Genomic DNA, 22,554 nt, shown 5'->3' on the forward strand with positions numbered 1-22,554 from the left:
CAATGACTCATAATTATATCAGAAACCTAACTATCATCTTTGAGTCATTGCTAAGTTTTGAAAAACAAATCACCATGGTAGTAAAGTCCAGTTTTTACCAACTGAGGCAAACTTGGAAACAGTCATTCATGCCTTGATTACATCTCGACTATATTATTGTAATTCCTTATATGTGGGTCTGACAAAATCGCTCTGTCGTGCCTTTAGCTGGTTTAGAACGTGGCAGCTAGATTTTTCATTGGGTTGAGATTACAGGATCACATCTCTCCCATTTTAACCTCTCTCCACTGGCTACCGGTGAGATGTCGAATTGATTTTATAATCTTGTTGTTTTGTTTTTAAAGCCTTGCATGGTCTCGCTCCAAAATATATCTGTGAACTCTTTCACCCCTATGTGCCACCAAGAGCATTGAGGTCATCTGGATGACTGCTCCTTCTAGTGCCAAGATCTTGGCTGAAGTCTAGGGAAGACAGAGCTTTTTCAGTTGTTGCTCCTAGGCTTTGGAATGACTTTCCTGTACACATTAGGTCTTCATCCTCGATCAAGGTTTTTAAAAGTCAACTTAAGACATACTTGTTTTCTTCTGTCTTTCATTCGGGCCCTTACCACCAGAATGTGTAACAGTTTTTTCCCCCAAGCCGTCAGATTCCTGAAGACTCATGGGCCGGTCTGATATCTGATATGTGTTCTGCTCTGCAATGTTCCACATGGTTGCACAGGTTTGCACATTTGACTCACATGCACCTTGTTATATATTTTGTGCCTTTATGTTTTATGCCGTGGATTCTTCGTTGTCCTGTGTTCTGTGTAGCACCATGGTCCTGGAGGAACATTGTTTCATTTCACTGTATCCTGTACTACTGTATATGGATGAAATGACAATAAATACTCTTGAATCTTGAATCTTGTGTATGATGGGATTGTGGTGGATGTTACAATTGGTTGTTTTATTAATCTGCTTTTGCATGATTGTTTGTATTGTGTTTATTTTAATGCTTTTTTGTACAGCGCTTTGGTGCAACCGCTGTTGTTTTAAATGTGCATTTATAAATAAATAATCTAATCTAATCTAAAACAAATGACAAACAATTTTAAAATCAGTATAAAGGGTAAACAAACAACTCTCAAACTGTGATAAAAGCCATAGAATAAAGGTAAGTTTTAAAATGTGATTTAAAAACAGACATTGAGGTGGGCCATCCTAACATTTAGGGGTAAACCATTCCAAAGTTTCAGAGCCAGAACAGAGGAACCCCAGTCTCCTTTCTGGTTAAGCCTAGCCAGATCAGATCAGCAGACCTGAGAGACCTTGCTGAAGTGTACGGAATAAGCAGGTCGTTAAGGTAGGTGGGAGCCATTCCTTTTATAGTTTTAAAAGTAAAGATGAAAACCTTAATATTTATGCTATACTGTATTGGAAGACAATGGAGGGATGCAGATATCGAAGTAACATTGTCATGCTTTTTAGTGCCTTTTAAGAGACATGCTGCAGCATTTTGTACCTGCTGAATAAGCAGAGGGAAGCCTGACTGATAGATTTTAAAATATGTTACATATACTTCAAAGATAAATATATTACAATGTCTTGCAGTATCTTCTTCTTCCGGCTGCTTCCGTTAGGGGTCGCCATAAAGGACCATCTTTTTCCATATCATCTTGTCCTCTTCATCTTGCTCTGTTACACCCACCACTTGCATGTCTTTTCTCACTACATCCGTAAACTTCCTCTTACGCCTTCCTCTTTTCCTCTTACCTGGCAGTTCAATCCTTAGCATCCTTTTCCCAATATCAAGATGATGCGGGTTCGCTCCACACTCCCAATGTCCTTATGGGAGCCCTTGTACCCGGCATCGTCAGTAATGTCACCGAGATGAGCTGACAAGTGAGGACAATTCTCAAATGAAGCCAGGGGATATTTCCAAAAAGTGCATAAGTGCTTTTATTAAACAATAATCAAAACAAAAAGTGCTGTGTCCAGTGGGAATAAAAACCATCAAATAAATAAATCCTTTAAAACTCGAGGTTAAAATAAAATACAGAAGTTAATGCAGTCTCTCTCATTACTCTCTGGCCCACCTCCGTCACTCTTTCTCCCCGGCTCACCCATTGCTCTCGCAGCCGGCGGAGACCCAACAGCCACGAGCTCCTTAAGCCAACCTCCATCTTGGCCCCCTTATGGATGTCACTGCCAGACCGACGAGGTCAGCTCTCCTTCCTTCATCCCTCGCACACCCGTAGTTGCTCCTCGGATCCCTTGTGAGGACACCTGCTCTGCTCACCCCACTCACTCAAATTTTCAGTGGTGCGAACTAGCTCCCAGAGCACATCAGCCTAACGCTCCTTCGCGGGGCCCCCGCTTGTGGTGTTTCCACTTTCCACATGGCCAGATCGTCCTGCTCTTTCCCGTCCTTAACCTCTTTTCACTTTTCCTCGATCCATCTATACATCCTTCCATTTATCTCCTTACCCTAGTGTCGACCCGTATATATACACAAATCCACTCACACCTCCATGGGTGCAGCACCTTAATCACACACCGCAGGAAGCCAATGAGGCAATCAAGAATGACTGCACCCACACGTGCAGGTGCGACTTGCTCCTGCTACCTCATTAACTCCCCTCAGTCATGCAATCACACCCACGGAGAACGGCACGGCTATATGGATTTAAAACTTGGGCTTTTTATGGGAAGCCACGGACCCGCTATACCACAAATATATCCAGCATCTCTGCTCTGTCCAAACTAATGCAATCTCACCTCTCTGACTTTGTCTCCAAACCGTCCAACCTGAGCTGATCCTTTAATGTACTCATTCCTAATCCTGTCTGTCCTCATCACACCCAATAAAAATCTAAACATCTTTAACTCTGCCACTTCCAGCTCTGTCTCCTGTTTTTTGGTCAGTGCCACCATCTCCAACCGATATAACATAGCTGGTCTGTCTGTAGACCTTCCCTTTTACTCTTGCTGATACCTGTCTTTCACAAATTACTCCTGACACTCTCCTCCACCCACTCCACCCTGCTTGTTCTTTCTTCTTCACCTCACTTCCACACTCCCCGTTACTCTGTACTGTTGATCCTAGGTGTTTAAACTCATCCACCTTCGCCAGCTCTACTTCCTGCATCCTTGCTACAGACCTCAATGTCATCAGCAAACATCATAGTCCACGGAGACTCCTGTCTAATCTCCTTTCTGTCAACCTGTCCATCACCATTGCAAATAAGAAAGTGCTCAGAGCAAATCCCTGATGTAATCCCACCTCCACCTTGAACGCATCCGTCACCCCTACTGCAGACCACACCACACTTCCCTCTTACATATCCTGTACAACTCTTACATACTTCTCTGTTACTCCCATCTTTCTCATACAATAGCACAACTCCTCTGTAAGCACCCTGTCATATGTTCTGTCCTCAGGTCCACAAAGACACAATGCAACTTTTTCTGACCTTCTCTGTACTTCTCCATTGACACCCTCAGAGAAAACATTGCATCTGTGGTGCTCTTTCCTGGCATGAAACCATACTGCTGCTTGCTAATTGTCACCTCCCTTCTTAACCCAGCTTCTACTATTCTTTCCCATAACTTCATGCTGTGGCTCATCAATTTTATTCCTCTGTAATTACTGCAGTTCTGCATTTCCCCTTTATTCTTAAAAATCGGTACAAGTACACTTCTTCTCCACTCCTCAGGAATCCTCTCACTTTCCAAAATTGCATTTAATAATCCGGTTAAAAACTCCATCTCTCCTAAACACCTCCAAGCCTCCACGAGTATGTCATCTGGACCAACGGCCTTTCCATTCTTCATCCTCTTGTTAGCTGTCCTTACTTCCTCCTTGCTAATCCTTTGCACTTCCTGATTCACTATCTTCACATCATCCAACCTTCTCTCTCTCTCATACTCTTCAATCATCAACCTCTCAAAGTAGGCCTACTCTTTCCATCTGCCCAACACATTCTCCTCGCTTATGACTACATTTTCATCTTTATCCTTTATCACCCTAATCTGCTGCACATCCTTCCCAGCTCGATCCTTCTGTCTATTGGTACAGGTCTTTTTCTCCCTCCTTCTCGCCTTTTCTTTAGCCTTTGCCACCTGTCTCTTCACCTTACACCTTATCTCCTTGTACTCCTGTCTACTTTCTGTAGCTTTCTGACTATCCCACTTCTTCTTCACCAACCTCTTCCTCTGTATACTCTCCTGTACTTCCTCATTCCACCACCAGGTTTCCTTTTCCTCCTTTCATCTGTCCAGATATCACACCAAGCACCCTTCTTGTTGTCACTCATACTAATTCTGCTGCAGCTGACTAGTATTCTTACCTCCTCCCTGAACTCAACCTTGCAATCTTCCTTTTTCGACTTCCACAATTTCATCATTGGATCTGACCTCACTCTCCTCCTCTTCCTGATCTCCAATGTCATCCAACAGACCACTATCGTATGCTGCCTCACTACGTTTTACCCTGCCACCACTTTGTAGTCTACAATCTCATTTAAACTGACCTTGCTTCATAGGATATAATCTACCTGTGTGCATCTTCCTCCACTCTTATATGTCACCCTATGTTCCCCCGTCTACTTAAAAATGAAGGAACATCAGGGCATGCTCCTAATGAGACAACAGATGGTGTCCTGGGGGATCTCCTGCCAGATCTGGACCAGGGCATCACTGAGTTCTTGGACAGTCTGAGGTGCAACCTGGCGTCGTCGGATGAATTGAAACATAATGTCCCAGAGGTGTACTATTGGAGTTAGGTCAGACAAGTGTGGGGGCCAATCAATGGTATAAATTCCTTCATCCTCCAGGAACTGCCTGCATACTCTCACTACATGAGGCCAGGCATTGTTGTGGATCAGGAGGAACCCAGGACCCACTGCACCAGCATAGGGTCTGACAATGGGTCCAAGGATCTCATCCTGATGCCTAATGGCACTCAAGCTGCCGTTGTCTAGCCTACAATGGTCTGTGTGTCTCTCCATTGATATGCTTCCCCAGAACATCACTGACCCATCACCAAACCGGTCATGCTGAACGATGTTACAGGCAGAATAACTTTCTCCATGGCTTTTCCAGACCCTTTCACGTCTGTCACATGTGCTCAGGGTAAACTTGCTCTCATTTGTGAAAAGCATGGGGCGCCAGTGGTAGACCTGCCACTTCTGGTATTCTGTGGCTCAGGCAGTGAGCACAGGGCCCACTAGAGGACATTGGGCCCTCAGACCACCCTCATGAGGTCTGTTTCTGATTGTTTGGTCAGAGACATGCACACCAGTGGCCTGCTGGAGGTATTTTGTAGGGCTCTGGCAGTGCTTTCCCTGTTCCTCCTTGTCAAAAAGAACAGATACCGGTCCTGCTGATGGGTTAAGGACTTTCAAAGGCCCTGTCCATTTCTCCTAGCGTAACTGCCTGTCAGCTGGAATCTCCTCCATGCCTCCATGCACCTTCTAACAATGGCACATAGTGATATGCCATCCTGGAGAAGTTGGACTACCTGTGCAACCTCTGTAGGGTGCAGGTATCACCTCATGCTACCAGTAGTGACACTGACCATAGTCAAATGCAAAACTAGTGAAAAAATAGTGATAAAAGATGAGGAGGAAAAAATGTCAGTGGCTTCTTCCTGTTAAACCATTCCTGTTTTGGGGTCGTCTCATTGTTGCTCTTCTAGTGCAACCCCCTCTAGTGTTAATTCATTAACACCAAAGCAGCTGAAACTGATCAACAACCCCCTCTGCTACTTAACTGACTAGACCAATATCCCAGAAGTTTCATTGACTTGATGCGATTCTCTGATTAAAAAGTGTTATGTACTGTTGCTTGAAATGTAGTTATCTTCCTTGTTCTTTGTAGGTGAAACCATAGGAGGCGGGGCCATACTGTGCAAGACAGCTCAGGCTTTGGGGTCATTGATGTTGTTTAAAGGGCTTTTGTGAGTATAGCTTTTTGTTTGGATTGTATCGTTATGAGAATTTTTTACCTGCTTTTTGAGGATTCTCATTATGGGACTGTGTACTGTCCTGTACATAGTTTGATCTAAATTACTTTTTAAGTATTTTTAGTCTTTCTTTAAATTTTTAGATTTTTTTTTGCAATAAATCTTTGATTTATAGAGATTCTTTGTTGCCCTTTTTGTAAACAAGATTTAGGTTGACTATGACTCTTCTCCTTGTAGGGACTGTCACTTTATTTTATGATATTTATAGCTGTTTTGCCAGCTCCTCATTTTTTGGTCTGTTCCAGTTGAGATCAGCAGATTGCCTTGGGAGCATGCTGAAGTCAAGGTTGCGTCTGCTTGTTTGACAGTTTGGTTTCTGGCCTTCTCCCTTACGGGTTTTGGGATTCCTTGCCATATTTTCCATTGGAGTAACTCCAATCATAACAGACAAGTCTTAAAAGTTACACATATACAAAGAGATACAGAGGAAAAAAAACATTAAAAATCCTGTTGCCCAAAAAAAATAAACCAATTTCATTTAATACTTAAATATTTATTGAGCAAGTTCAAAAAGGATTGCACTAAAAGACAAAAGCAGATACAAAGGAAGGGAAACCAAATTGACTGGCAAACTTGAAGTGAACAAATTCAAAACCAGAAACCAAAGAGTACCTTAAATCAATAACAGGATATCAAAGGCAGAAATTCTAAAAAAAATCCGAAAAGTGTAAACCACAAGGCAAGATAGCAGTCATATTAATCGCTGCATTATTAAGTGGCCTAGCCCTTGAAGTGCCACATAAAGGGGACTGAACAGAAAAGCACAATCATAAATAAACAACACAATATTTAAAATGCAGAAAGGAAAATAAGCAAAAACATAATCAATAACACTATATACAGTATAAAATGATACTTAAAATACAACAATAAAGTTGAATAAAACAAAGGAATGCTTGAACCAGGGATGAGACTCCAGTTGAAACATAACATCAGGTAGGAAATTCTGGCTGAACTATAATAATAATGGTGCATAGTAGCTTATTATCTGCTCATTGAAGTGAAGATTACCAAACAGAGAAGTTTAATTTTAAATAAAACAAGTTAATCAAAGAACCTTCTTGTGATAAATCTTTTCTCTATTTCTCTGGTTTTGTTATTTCTTAGACCCATGCTCCTCTTTGCCTTTAAGCCTCATGCCAATTCCCTTTTTTGCCGCTATATTAAGCAGTTTATACAGCATATTATCATTATCTCTCACTCATTGGAGTGATCGTAACATCATCTTAGGGTTTTCTCTGAATACTTTGAATTTTTCTCCCACAAGTCAAAGACTTGCATGCTAGGTTAATCGATCATTCTAAATTTAATTATGTTAAAAAGTGTGTTCTGCAATGAACTGACATCATATTCAGGGTTGGTTCTTGCCTTAGATAAAGTGCACAGGTAACATGAATGAGTAAATGAAAAAGTTATATATTAAAAAAAGTGTTATTTTTTACATAAAGTGTCAGATCTAGGAATATCTTTGAATGATTTTGCAGCTTTATTTTTCATTCAGTATTTTGAGAGATTAGATTGAGAGAATTTTTATTGTCTTTTGTTTACCTTTGGGTTCATTTGGTGTCCAGCAGACATACTTTTGCAAGCAATAATCTGTTGTAGCATGTGATGTCACCACATTTATGTGTTTTTTCTTGCCTTTACCTTTCTTACAAAACTACAGTTTTAGTACCAATAGCTTATTGAAATCTAATGTGATACACATAAATACTTTGTATATAAAATGCTTTTATCCTAATTAACTGTACTCCACATTGGCAGGTTAAATGGTTTCCTTAAAGCTATCAGGATCCTGAGAGGTTTTTTTCTTGGCTGTTTTAATATTTTAAACTTTGTTTTGGTATTGATCTGTCTTTCCTGATCACTTCCTAGTTCCTGTAATGTAATGTCCGTGGTATCTATTGACTATGCTGCCAGCAGCATTGCTGGGTGTGTGTGTGTGTGTGTGTGTGTGTGTGAGTAATGTTCTGGCATGGTTTTATAAAGCTGTTTAGTAGGCACAACACATCTGAAACTCCTCTAAGGTGTAGTAAGAAGAGACACGAGGCATGGCAAGGTTTGGGGCAGCCACCCGTTTAATGCGGTTTCCTGGCTGCAAAAGCAAATGATTCATGTAAGACAAGTTTACACAACAGAGTCCAAAACAGAACTGCCTCCCAGAGCAAAGGCGGGAGGCTTTATAGGACGTTGGAAGTAACGTCGTCCCCGGGACCGGAAGTGATGTCGTCCTCGGGGCCGGAAGTGATGTCGTCTTCGGATCCGGGACCGGAAATGATGTGTCCCGCTTCGAGGTGGGATTTCCCGTGAAAGACCTGTAGGGAACTTAGAAAGAGCGTCAGCATACCCCGCCCCCCCCGGGCAGATGTATAATCAGTCCTCTCTAAGCCCTTCAGCTGCCTCCTATGCACACGTGTGTGACAAAGGAATTAAACTATACAGTATATATATTAGGACACTGATCCACTAGACAGCAGTGGCAAATAATGCTGTACCATCTCAAAAAAAAGAATATTTGCAGTGGATTCAGAAAGTATTCAGACACCTTCCATTTATGTAGAAGATTTAATTTTAATTTCTAATGTTGTAGATTTAATTTTAAATTTATAAATTTCCATTTACATACATCAATCTATACTTAATAACCCATAATGACAAAGTAAAAACATCTTTTCATAAAGGTTTGCAAATTTACCAAACATATAAAACAAAAACTCTTATTCATGTAAGTTTTCAGGACATTAATTTGTTACTTTGCAGAAGACCTTTTGGCAGCAATTAAACCTTCAAGTCTTCTTGGGTATGTCTCTACAAGCTTTGTTTTCCTGGATTTGGTAAATTTACCCCATTCTTCCTGCTCTCTTAGATTGGAAGTGTTTGTAAACTGCAATCTTTATGTCTCACCACAGATGTTCATTGAGGTGTAAGTCTAGGCCTAGCCTGGCCACTCAAGGTCAGTCAGAGACTTCTGCTGGAGCCACTTCAGTATTGTCTTGGCTTTATGCTTTTATGTCATTGTCATGCTGAAAGGTGAACTGTCATCCCAGTCTGAGGTCATGTGTACTCTGGTGCAGGTTTTCTTCAAGGACCTCTCTGTATTGGCTGCATTTATCCCTCCCTCAATCCTTACTGGTCTTCCTGTTCCTGCCACTGAGAAACACCCCCATAGCATCATGTTGTCAACACCACAATGCTTCACCTTAGGCATGTTATTATGCAGATGATAAGTAGTACCTGGTCTTTGTCAATCATAATGCTTGGAGTTCTGTTCAAGGTCTCATCAGATCAGAGGATCTTTAAATACTCCAAAAAGACTGCCATATGCTTTTTACTCAACAGTGGCCTCCATCCTGCAACGGTGATGGTCATTCTATTGATGGGTTCTCCCATCTCAGCAGAGGACTTCTGGGGCTCTGATAGAGTGGCCATTAGATTTTTGGTCATCCCTCTTAGACCAAAGCCCTTATTGCCCGGTTACTGAGTTTTGCTAGATGGTCATCTCTAGAGTGAACCCTGGTGGTTGCAAACTTTCATTTCATAATTGAGGCCATTGTGCTCTTGGGAACTCTCAAAGATGCACTTCCTATCCACTTGCCTTCTATATCTGTAACCTCAACCAATTAGACAGAATAGAAAAACAGACAAGAGTTAAGTTACATATTTAATTGTGTATTCTCGATAAAATTCCCTAAAATAGAAAGCACAATACTGTGTGAATTTCGGCAAAATGTACCCTTACAGCCTAAGTAGCAGTGCATCTTGCATCCATAGGTGACTATCTTCAGTCACCTTTGCTGTCAACATGGCATTTGAATAGAGAATTGAAACAGGCCACATGCCTATCTAATTATGGCTGCCGAGATACAATTGTCTTCATAATGGTCTTCTCTTCATGGCTAGATAGTGTGAGGAAGAGATAAAGGCAAGGTGACCAACTTCATACCATACTTACAACAAAACAGAAACCAATGGGATGTCGTATTATAGAATAGCCTCTGATTCAAAACCAATCATAAACATCAATGCCTTAGATGAAAAGAATTAATTTTCCTGTTCCTTCCTGAACAGTTACCAATGAAAGCATTCAGGTACACCTCATCCCCCAGTTGCTTTGTTTACTCAGTTTATGACCTTCCTCAGATGGATGGCTTATAGCTCTAAGTCCAACCACAGTCACTCTTGCCAAGCTGGTCTGATGCTTCATCCCCCTCACCATAAATTTCACATCCTAAGTCAGTCCTAAAGACTGGAGGGGTTGGTCAAGTAAACATCAAAGCATCGCTGTTCTCATCAATGAAGTAAAGCATGCCTCCTAAAACACTATCGTATATTATATTTTCCGGGTCTAGTTTACAAATAAAGACATGCTTATCGACTTAGGTTTGTTTCTACTTTGGTAAAGAGTATTGGTATGCAGAATAATTCCTAGTAACAATGCCTGGTTTGCAGTTTTTAATTTTATTTTAATGCTTAGTACCTTTGCCATTCAAAACATAGTGGGCTTAAAGGAATCATCCAATTATCCCTCATTGCATTGTTACAAGCGTTTCACCCCCTTCATCACTAGCCCATACCACCATACTTGCATTCCATTACGTTAGTGTATTCTATTGCAGGTGGCATAGTGCAGAAGGTAATTCTCTGGGCTTTAAAATGCAAGACTATGTAACTATCTGTGTCTCACTGTGTGACCCTGAGCCAGCCACTTAACCTTCCTGATCTCTAGCTGTAAGAAATTCTAAGTTAAGAAATGATTGTATTGTGTTCTGAGCTTATATGTTACGTCTAATAAAGTTGTCAGCCAAATATTCAATAATAATGCTTATATTGAAAGGGTTCCAGTTGTTTGAAGAATTTACTTAAGAAAGCTTTGCTAGATGATACTGCGAATTTAAGAAAAGGCATCTCTAATTTTCTTTCCATTGACTTAAAAAGGAGACATCATTAAGTGAGGTGAGGGGTGGTTAAACACGAACCACTACAAAGCTTTAGACTAGACACAAACATTAATAACCATAAATACACAAGTGGGAAATGTTTTAATCTTTCCTGTAGAGCTCTTCAGATGATTTTACAATCATAACAGTATATTTTTAAGTGTTCACAAATCCAAAGCTTTACTTGTTTATTATGGTTATGCTACTTTTGTGGCTCAAGCTGATTCACTCATTAAGCTCTGCTATAATTGAAAATGTCTGTTAAATTTCAAGTGATCACATGCAAATCCATACTTGATAGCATCATGGATTAAATAGATGGCAGGCGCTTTGTCTAAATGTCTTTCAGCTGGTAAAGCAGTCCCAAATCCCACTGCAGCAATACCTTGAAACCGGCCTTGAACATGCATATCCCAATGGAATGTGGCTATCAAAGACAAGTTCAACAGGATACAGGATTTTTGTTTAGGATTAATTTATCTCTAGCAAACTGCTTTCAAGTCACACATTTGGACAGAATATATCATTCAGTCATTTTGGAACAGGGCAGTAATAAACAGAGTAGAGTAAACAAAATCAATATTTTTCTTTTTCAAGGTTCTTCATCCTAATGTAATAACCTAAAGATGGAGAAAAGAAGACGTTAGTCTGCCAGTATGGATGTTGTTTAAAGTTTACCAGCATTTTTTAGTTGCAAAATCATTTACATCATCTTACTGAGACAGAGGTAGTGGTAGTTACCACATGCCCACCAGTCAGGTAGTCTGACCAAACCAGTGTCTCAGTCCATCTAGTCTGCAATTCACCCCTTCAAAATTAAACAAGCCAATAGTGACCAATGCTCTATAAAGGCAATCAATGTGTCGCATAATCCACATGTTAGATATCCAGTGGCTTTCTCAAAGCGTGGAAAATACAAGCCTTTTTGTTAAATATATACTACTGGAATAATCAGTACGCCTCATGAACAAGGAAACTAAAGCCTCAAGGGATTTACTTTTTGGATTGAAGACAGGACTCTAAACCAGCAAAAACAGGAGAGAGGCAGGTAATGATTGCAATAATTGCAGAAAAATGCCCGGGAGTCCCAGCTTTTTCCACATCCATGTTTAACATACACAAGTGTAAACTCATTTTAAAATGGTTTCTAATTCTAAAATTACTTCACCCCAACTTACACATATGACTATAAACACTCAATTCATCTGCTTTATCTGTATTTGTAAAAATATGATTTTCTTCAAGTGTTACTGTCCACATTGTCAAATTGTGTCAAGTGCTGGGTAGAGTGCCTCAAGTGCTTATACTCAGTGTTATTGTGCCTTAGGCTAGTGAGTTAAGATCTATAGCAATCTGTAGTGATAGGGCTGCTTTCTGAATAGCAACTGATGTTCATTTCTCTTCCAAATCTGTGTCATGGGAAGCACTTTGTATGGAAGTCATGACAACCTCATACACACCCATACTTTCTTATACAGCCTCATATTTACATATCATATGCCTGAGCAAGCTACTGAACAGAAATTTAAAGTGAATGGGCTACTGAACAGAAGCAAAACATCAAATCGAGCTCAGTACCAAGTCCTATGGACTGCTGATTGGCACCAAAAGCTGAAGTGAGTTGAGCTAAGAGCTGATCAGGATTGAGAAACCAAGCCAAGTACACTGTGACAAATTGATTTGAGTGTCTAGTTATTTTTATGATGTAAGCTCTTATTGTTTATACAGCCTCATATTGACATATCACATGCCTGAACAAGCTACTGAACAGAAATTTAAAGTGAATGGGCTACTGAACAGAAGCAAAACATCAAGTCGAGCTTAGTACCAAGTCCTATAGACTGCTGATTGGCACCAAAAGCTGAAGTGAGTTGAGCTAAGAGCTGATCAGGATTAAGAAACCAAGCCAAGTACACTGTGACAAATTGATTTGAGTGTCTAGTTATTTTTATGATGTAATCTCTTGTTTAAAAGTTTTCATATGATCATCGCTTTATTGATCTGTTTTTCTTGGAGTTAGCCATATGTTTCTTGACATCAATTCTCATTGCTTGGTTACATGATTGTTTTCCTTACATTATAAAAATGGCAATGCACTACAGTATTTCCAGAGTCCAATGGGACTTGGATTTTTATAGGGGAAGACTTTCTAGCATTTAGTTTAATAAAACAATTAAGACATTTTCTGATTTAGGATCTTTAGATTTGAATTTTGATTTTTGCTTCTTGTTTTGAAGTTCACAAAATGTGATGTCTTGTCCAGCTTCTCAGTGATCTGACAGAGGTTCCTACACTTACAACCAGCAGAAATCTCATTATTCTAGGTACAAAAATCTCAACGTTGGCCCTTTGTGTAGACATTTATTTAATGAGAATATAATATAGACAACTACTAGGGACCAACTGCTGAGTGAAAAGATAGAAAGACACAGAGTGTCAGTCATCAGATACATAAACATAGGCTCTGTATGCAATTTCAGATTAATAAATGAAAATCAAAACTGCATCTGCATAACTTTGAGAATGGTGTTTAATCAGACAAATAAAAATTTATCACAGTATTAGTAGTACTGATTTTATGAACATCTTTAACAATAAAACAGACAACACAATACCTCAGGATTCAACTTCTGATGTATTGTAGCAACAGACGGATCTGCATCTTTCTCTGCATACACTACTTTCATAATTTATAGCAGAACAAGAATTTTAGCACTGCATTCTAAAATTTATGTTACATTGTGTTGTTAATAGGTAACAAATTCATTCAATGAAAAAAAAAATCTGACAAAGGTATTGTAAGACGCTAAGTGTCACTGCTCCCCCTTGAACCTAACAGACAGATGCTTAGGACACAGGATAAAAGCACTCGCAAGTATTTTAATGCTTCTTCTTTTAAGCAGTGCCTCCAAAGCACCCCAGCCACAATAAACAGGCAATTAAATAAACAATAAATCAATAATTATACACACAAATCTCTCCTCCACACCTTCCAGAAAGCTCTGTCACACTCCTCCTGACTCCAGCTCACTTGCTGGGTCTCCAAAAGTTCTTTAAATAGTCTGTGACCCGGAAATGCTTCTGCCCTTTCACCCACGTGACTTGCTAGCACTTCCGAGTCAGATGTAGAAATGGCTTTTTCTTCAGCCTGGAAGTTCTTCAGGGCTCCCGTCCTCATGACTTAGGAGTACTTCTGGAATATGAATGATATGATGGCTCCTCCTTTCCCCTCACAGGTCCTCCTGGTGGCACCCACAGTACCCAACAGGGCTGAGAAACCGCACTTCAAGTCCCAGGATGCCCTGTGGGAATCTGGGGCACCGTTACACTCCAGAGGAGCTGTCATCTAGTGTTTTGGGGGAGGCAATATCCTGGAAAAATTGCCATCCCTCATCCTTCCATCTCAGGAGCATCCCGGCTGGGATAAGCTGCCGGCCACCCTCCACAGTATTCTTTATTACTTACTAAAGTTGGATATGGTTAGCTTAGCACTGGAACCATTACTGTTTTTGTTTTTTCTGCAACACCCTGGAGTTGTATGTTTTATCGCTTGTATATGTCCTGCCAGCATAAGGAAAAATCACAAGCCAAAAGGGCAAACTAAGAAAGGATAGAAAGATAGACATTTGTCAAAAACCTAACCAAAGCCTTTACCACAAACATACTTCAAAACTTTTAGTCAAAGAGCACTACCTAATTTTAAGACTAATATTCTCAGAAATAAATGTATAGTTTGATTTGATTGAATCCTCAATCTTTGACAAATTGCAACCAGGAAGTACAGAACATAGATCACTATATAGATGCACCTGTGATCTCGTAAGTCGTGTGCTTCCAGTCTTCCTACCATGGCAAAATGGAAACACCTGCTAACAAAATATACACAAGATGGCGGTGCCCACAAAAAACAAAATTGTGGAAGATGCAAAAATATACTTAAACCTTCAAAATGAGGTTCAGACTGAATTTAGTGTCGTGAAAAACCATTAACAGAGAAATACATTTTTAAGATAACAATAAGAAACATGACAAAAACTGTAAAATGAAACCAGATCATAACAGTATGTGAATGATATTCAACTTCAGTTCAGACCAGTGTCTGAAGTGATACAGGTAAGTGGCAGTAATCTGTCTATCTCCATGGTTAAGACTGATTTATTTGAGTGCCGTGATAAAGTAACATTTGTAAGGGAAGTACCCCTTCGAGTTAAAGCACAGTACGCTCAAAAAAGCTGCCAGTATGCAACTGCTAAAAAGTGGAAGGTGCTGGAGCTCTGTACAGGCCCACTTCAAGCCCTGGTTCAGACTAACTTGCATTCCTCTTTTTATGTGTTTAATTTCTTCATTGAGATAAAAGATAAAAAATACTAACATGAAGTAAACTAATGAAAAATAGACCCATCTCTAACCTGCCCTTCTTAAGTAAAGTTCTAGAGAAGGCAGTCATTATGCAGTTAAATGACCACCTAAATAAACATGCTATTCTTGATAAATTTCAGTCAGGTTTTAGAACAAATCACAGCACAGAAACTGCACTCGTTAAAGTAGTAAATGACTTGCGGGTAAATGCAGACAGAGGCCATTTATCTGTTCTCATCCTCTTAGATCTGAGTGCTGCATTTGACACCATTGATCACAACATTCTTAGAAATCGCCTTAGTCAATGGGTGGGCCTCTCTGGCAGTGTCTTAAATTGGTTTGAATCCTACCTGACAGGGAGAAAATATTTTGTTAGTTGTGGGAATTACAACTCGAAGACACATGATATCCAATATGGTGTTCCACAAGGCTCTATCCTGGGTCCGCTGTTATTCTCAATCTATATGCTTCTGTTAGGTCAGATTATCTCAGGGCACAACGTGAGCTACCACAGCTATGCTGATGACACACAGCTGTACTTATCAATAGCTCCTGATGACCCCGATTCTATTGATTCACTAACACAATGTCTGACTAGTATCTCAGAATGGATGAATAGTAATTTTCTCAAGTTAAATAAAGAGAAAACTGAAATTTTAGTGATCAGCAATAATGGATACAATGAGGCTATTAGAAATAAACTGGATACATTAGGATTAAAAGTCAAGACGGAGGTAAAAAGCTTAGGGGTGATTGTTGACTGTAATCTGAATTTTAAATCACATATTAATCAGATCATTAGGACAGCATTTTTTCACTTAAGAAACATAAGTAAAGTTAGACCTCTTATATCACTGAAAGATGCTGAGAAATTAGTTCACGCGTTTGTTTTCAGTCGACTAGATTACTGTAATGCACTCCTCTCTGGACTACCCAAAAAAGATATAAATCGTTTGCAACGAGTGCAGAATGCAGCTGCTAGAATCCTAACTAGGAAAAGAAAATCAGAACACATCACACCAGTCTTAGCCACTACACTGGTTACCTGTGTCATTCAGAATTGACTTTAAAATTCTGCTTATGGTTTATAAAGCCTTAAATAATCTCGCCCCATCTTATATATCGGAATGTCTGACACCTTATATTCCAAATCGTAACCTCAGATCCTCAAATGAGTGTCTCCTTAGAATTCCAAGAACAAAACTTAAAAGAAGTGGTGAGGCGGCCTTCTGCTGTTATGCACCTAAAATCTGGAATAGCCTGCCAATAGGAATTCGCCAGGCTGATACAGTAGAGCACTTTAAAACACTGCTGAAAACACATTACTTTAACATGGCCTTTTTATAACTTCATTTTAATCGTAATTTAACTTAATCCTGATACTCTGTATGTTCAATTCATCATAACAACTATTCATGGTGGCTCTAAAATCGGTACTGACCCCTACTCTCTTTCTGTTTCTTTTTCCGGTTTCTTTGTGGTGGTGGCCTGTGCCACCTCCACCTACTCAAAGCTTCATGATGCTCCAACAATGATGGACGGATTAAAAGGAAGAAGTCTACGTGACCATCATCATCATCAAGCCCTTCCGTGAGAATCCTAAATCCAAAGAGGACTGTTTCATTTATGTGAGGTAGAATGCCCAGAGGGGACTGGGCGGTCTCATGGTCTGGAATCCCTACAGATTTTATTTTTCTCCAGCCGCCTGGAGTTTTTTGTTTTTCTGTCCCCTGGCCATTGAACCTTACTCTTATTCGATGTTAATGTTGATTTATTTTGTTTTATAATTATGTCTTTCATTTTTCTATTCTTTAATATGTAAAGCACTTTGAGCTACTGTTTGTATGAAAATGTGCTATATAAATAAATGTTGTTGTTGTTGTTGTTGTTGTTGAAAAATAAAAACTGAGGAGACAGAAAGCATGTTTGCTATTGAGCATTCTTCAGGTGTATATATTGAGTAGTGTAGACAGCGGAGTTATGGAGGTGAAAGGAATGGGAAGGAAACAAGTCAGTGAAGGAAAACCAAAGGGCCAGTAATAGGTGAACATCTGAGAAAATGTATCTTCACCTCCATCTCCCATGAATGGTGTCAATGTTATTTTCATTTAGTACAATACTACGTAGGTATCTTAAACAGGAAGTAACCACTTTATTTTCCTTTTATGTTTAACACACTCTGATTTTTATGAGTGGAAAGCCAAATAATGAATTAGGTTAAAGACCGTGTGACAGACATTACTTTTTTGGAAGACACAAAATTTTCAGCAATAAAATTATTACAGATTGAATGTTTTAGTTTGGGCCAAAGGGTGTTAACAAAGATAATATATTGCAAGATAAACACAGGAAGCTTTTTTGTTAAACTACTCCAGAAATACCACCAAAGCAATAAAAGCTGTTTTATTAAAAAGAAATTAACAACAAGTTCACGGAAAGAAAAATACATAACTGAGGGGTAAATAAGAAAGACAAAGCCTTCTGCCATCCTGCAAAACGTCGGTGAGGTTGCTGGTCCATTTGCCCACTACACCTTGCTCTGTTCACCTTACAATTTTACCCTTCTCTTTCCGCACTTCAGCCTATATAGAGCCCTTGTCACCAGCCATCTCACATCTCTAAGGTCTTAGGGTTCTAATAGAAAAGAAAGCCCAGGTTCAGGAAGCAGCACACTCTCCAATTGATAGAGGGAGGCCAAACTGACCGTGCTCCTCAGCACTTTTGTGAGTCCCAAACAGTGTCTAGTGGCCTTGGGACATTCATGAGGATAACAAATCTATTGTTAGCGGTCTCACTTTTACTGTATATATCAGGTTAGGTCAGGTTAGGGAACATGCACTGGTACAGCATGTTGCTGCATCCACAGACTTGCAGACCAGTACCACCCCTTGGAAATAATGATCTATTTGCCATAACCAGGTGTTACATGGGTGTCCCTTTGGCCTGGTTCAGCTGCTCAGGTCCTCAACAGGACTCATTCAGAACTACATGAGCAACCACTCTTTTAACACAAGTCAAACCAGCGGTATCCAAGAATTCTCCGAACCAAAGGAGTCCAGTCTTCATCTCAGGTCACTGGATAGCGTTCATGTCTCTCAACCATCTAGCAAAACAAGAAACACCAGGAGTCTAAAGACTTGGACACTTTAGTCTTTTGCAAAGATATCAGGAGCACCACACACCCCTTTCCAGCGATCTTATCACACCTCAGGCTTGGCTTTCCTATATTGCCTATTGCTACTGTACCTTATGATATTGTACTATATTTGTTTACTAATATACACTTAAACAATATAAGCATCTTAATTAGAATTCTTGGCAGGTTCTTCTTGACAGAAAAGAATATTTATCGTATTGAGCTACAGCTTAAAGATAGAAACGCTTCAAAGACAGTGCTGTCTTCAACTTATATTACAATTCTGTGATAATTTTGCACATTTATTACAAATTGACTCAACTGCACAAAGAATGACAATGGGCTTATGAGAATCTTAGACAGTGCTTTCTAAAGCTAAAATTTCAGAGTACCTTAGACGTCTTAGTCTACTTTTACATTCTGCAGACAGTAAAAATTGTACCCAAGTTGTAGTACATTAACTGCTCTGCAACATGCAGGTAACTCTTACAGTTTCTGCTAACCTTTAGATTTATTTCTTCTTGTGATATCCCATTGGAAGATGCAATTCAGGAGTCTGGCAAAAGATATAAGAACGTTTAAGACAAATTACATAATTGGTTACTAATTGCTGGCTGTCTTACATAGCACCTAGTTACTGTAATTACATAAAAAAATAATCACCATGTTACTTTTTATTTTATTACTGAAAATACCAAAAATACTTGAAGCTGAGGAACCTTTAGGAAGTCTCTGAATTCAGCCTGTAATAGTTTTGGACTATGAACTAAAACTCACGGTAATTTTATTTATTTATTTTTTTTTGAAAGTGACAATATGAAAACCACTCAACTATTAAAATATATTCATATGAATAATTCACAAAGCGTGTGATCTTGGATAGGTGATGTTCGGAATGAGGAGTCACAGGAGAAATGGCCTTTCCCTAGATCCCATCAACCTCAGTTTCATCCTGAATTCACGTGGCCATGAATGTACATACAGCTCATAAGTTAAGCCTACACATGAGCAGATTTTAAATACATGAAAACAAAATACGATTTTTTTGCTGCTTATATAATTATTGTAACATGTGGTATACCATTTCATGCCATTTGAATGGCTGCTTTAAATACACATAATGTGAACTCACTTGTGATGAATGTGCAGATGAAAATGAATTTAATTAAAAAAATTGTTTTGAAACATGGATATTATGAATATATATGGGTTACTTTAATAGCATTTGTTTTCATTCTTTAGTGGTATGTGGTATTATTGCATAGGCTGATGAATTATAAATGAAGTCTTCAGAGGCAGTGGTGTATTTTGTTGTGTATTTTTGTGTAGAAAGACATAGATAGATAGATAGATAGATAGATAGATAGATAGATAGATAGATAGATAGATAGATAGATAGATAGATAGATAGATTTAGCAAGGTGTATCATCCACCATTTCATTTGAATGGCTCCATAAATTACAATACTTTTAAATGTTTCCATTCACCTAATTAAGATCATATATGTTATATATTGCAACTAAAATGAAATGTAAGGATATTTCCACCTTTTTGTGTGTTAAACACTGAATGTTATTATTAGTAACTGCTCATGCTACTCTAGAACAATATTGTCCTTGTACATCTAAGTCGTTTGTTGTTGTCTTTTGCTGCTACTGTGGTGTATTTTCAGTTATCATATTATCTAGTTGGTAATTTGATTTTGTTGTTTTTAGTTTTTTCCTACATTCCGGTCATCAACTAAAATGTTGATTCTGAGTGGAAGGTTTTGATTTGATTAAAATGATATGTGCTGTAGCCATCCCAAAACTGCTTTCACTAGTTCATCAGTTATGTTAAGTTATAACTGTAGTAGTCCATCAGTAATGTTTTATTTTTTTACATTTTTTTATTTCTTGATAGCATCCCACATGAACCAGCAACTAATGTGCTTTATTTGATTCAGTATGTATGAATCACTTTAATGATCTTATTTTCCTTCCTACTTGCTTTATGAATACAACAGAAATTATAGTTCTTCTTATTAAATACATTTAACAATGAATGTATTACACCATTATTTTCACATCAATTTAAACAAAGAGTTAAACAAACAACAGTGTGCTCTTTCTCTAAACTCATCTGTCATTACTATTTACTAGTCCTTACATTTACATTACTAGTGACCCCTTATTCAAGGTGATACCACCTTTTATTCTTATATAGAAACTAACTGTGTTACCTCTCATACCCAAATACATTTAAACTTAATACATTTTAAAATATTTGCATTACCCGCAGCATTTCTCCTACACTTTTAATTCATATGCTCGTGTTTCTCAACCACACTGTTCAGGCGCTTCCTTAGTCGATTGTGTTCACATAAAGCCGGCTTCTCAGACTCTATAATTACAAGTCGTCTTATTCGCCTCCTATCTGCTTTTTGACTACAGCCAATGGTAGATGTGCCCTCATTAACCGCTGTGTAAACATCATTCATATTCTTTCGAATATTTCTCCTCTTCACCTTGTTATCATTGAAATGCTCCATTTCTACTTTGTGTATATGAAAAAAAATAACCAGTCACAACCAGAAATTGAACTTTACAACCCTAGCATATGGTGTCATCAACCTTACCAATGATTCACCAAAGCCAAATTGATCAATCAGGTCAAAGCCATACTGGCCAATCAGATTACACACACACACACACACATTGAAAGTAGCGTTCTGTTACATAATTGATAGATTCAATTTGCTGCTGGTTTTTCTAACACATTTTAGTACGATAGCTAACTCAAAGCATCATTGCCACTAACACTCAAATTGATCTGAGTGTAAGTGGTGGAGTAAAAGGTTGTCAAACAAGTAAATGTAAATTGAAGCTCTGTTGATCCCTTTGAGAAAAAAATTACAATTACAATTACTATTACAATTTTTGCCTTTTTATATTAGTTTCTTATTATTTCTGATCTCACTTGAGAATTCAGTTTGGTTTTAGTTAGCCATCATAATGTAGTTTTAGTTTTAGTCTAGTTTTTATTTCATCAAAACATTTATGTTTTATCATATTCATTTATATTTTGTAATTATTTAATGGATAAAGAGATACAGTATAGTGGAGTTTAGGTTTGTATCCACAAGCTGCTGTCCTTTTCAAACATGATGCTCAAACATGGACTTGCACGTGTACTTTGGTTACTGGGTCTTTTCAACTCTTCTTTTCTTTAGCCAGAAAGAGGTTGTAGACCAATTTGTGATAACTCAGTAGGTGAACTTAATAGTTTGTGGGGTTCTTGCTCTTAATCTACACAACATACAACATACCCTGGACCAAGCTACTATTGTCGCTTTCGATGTCGTAGTCAAAAAACTCCCACACAGGGTTTTCTCATTTTCAATATGCCATGTTGATCTCTATCAAAAAAATCTGAAAGGAGAATTTCACCACCATCAGCCCTGAAAAGTTATTAAAAATTGGAAAATAGAATTGAGAATATTTTGAATGATTAGATCATGAAAATCGGGGATTTGGGGACATAAAACCCTGGGGCCTAATCCCCCTGAATCATTGTTCGAGCCACACCTAGCTGCACTGAGGGAATCACAGTCAAAACTAGTAATAAATGTCAAGCCCAGACATAAATAGCTGCTACACAAGAACAGCAAGTAGCTCATTAGTAGAGAGCAAGCACATGCAACAGGTGTAAGAATAGCCACAAAAAACACAGAAAGAGCAATGTATATAAGAAGGGAGAGAGAGAGAGAGAGAATGCTATGTCAAGACCTACAATTATACTTGATAGCCATCAGAGCACTACACAAGGACAGCATGTAATCCCTAAACAGGGACAGTATTACAAGTCAAAGAAAGAGAATATGATCCTTTAAGTATTTTGAGAGAGAGTGAAACAGGGAGAATGAGATAAGATGGCATAAAATTATTTTAATATCAGATATATTCAAAAGTGCATGTAAAATTAAGAGAAAATAAAAATTAATTAAAAAATGAAATAAAACCCTTCTGGCAAGCTACCAATCACCTTTACCTGTTGTTCAGTAGAGATACTGTCAACTCAATGTTTGTAATCGCTTCATTGCCAAACATTTCCAAAATATTTCTCTACAATAACAT

Source organism: Polypterus senegalus, chromosome 3, assembly GCF_016835505.1.
Source record: "Polypterus senegalus isolate Bchr_013 chromosome 3, ASM1683550v1, whole genome shotgun sequence".
Lineage (NCBI taxonomy): Eukaryota > Metazoa > Chordata > Cladistia > Polypteriformes > Polypteridae > Polypterus > Polypterus senegalus.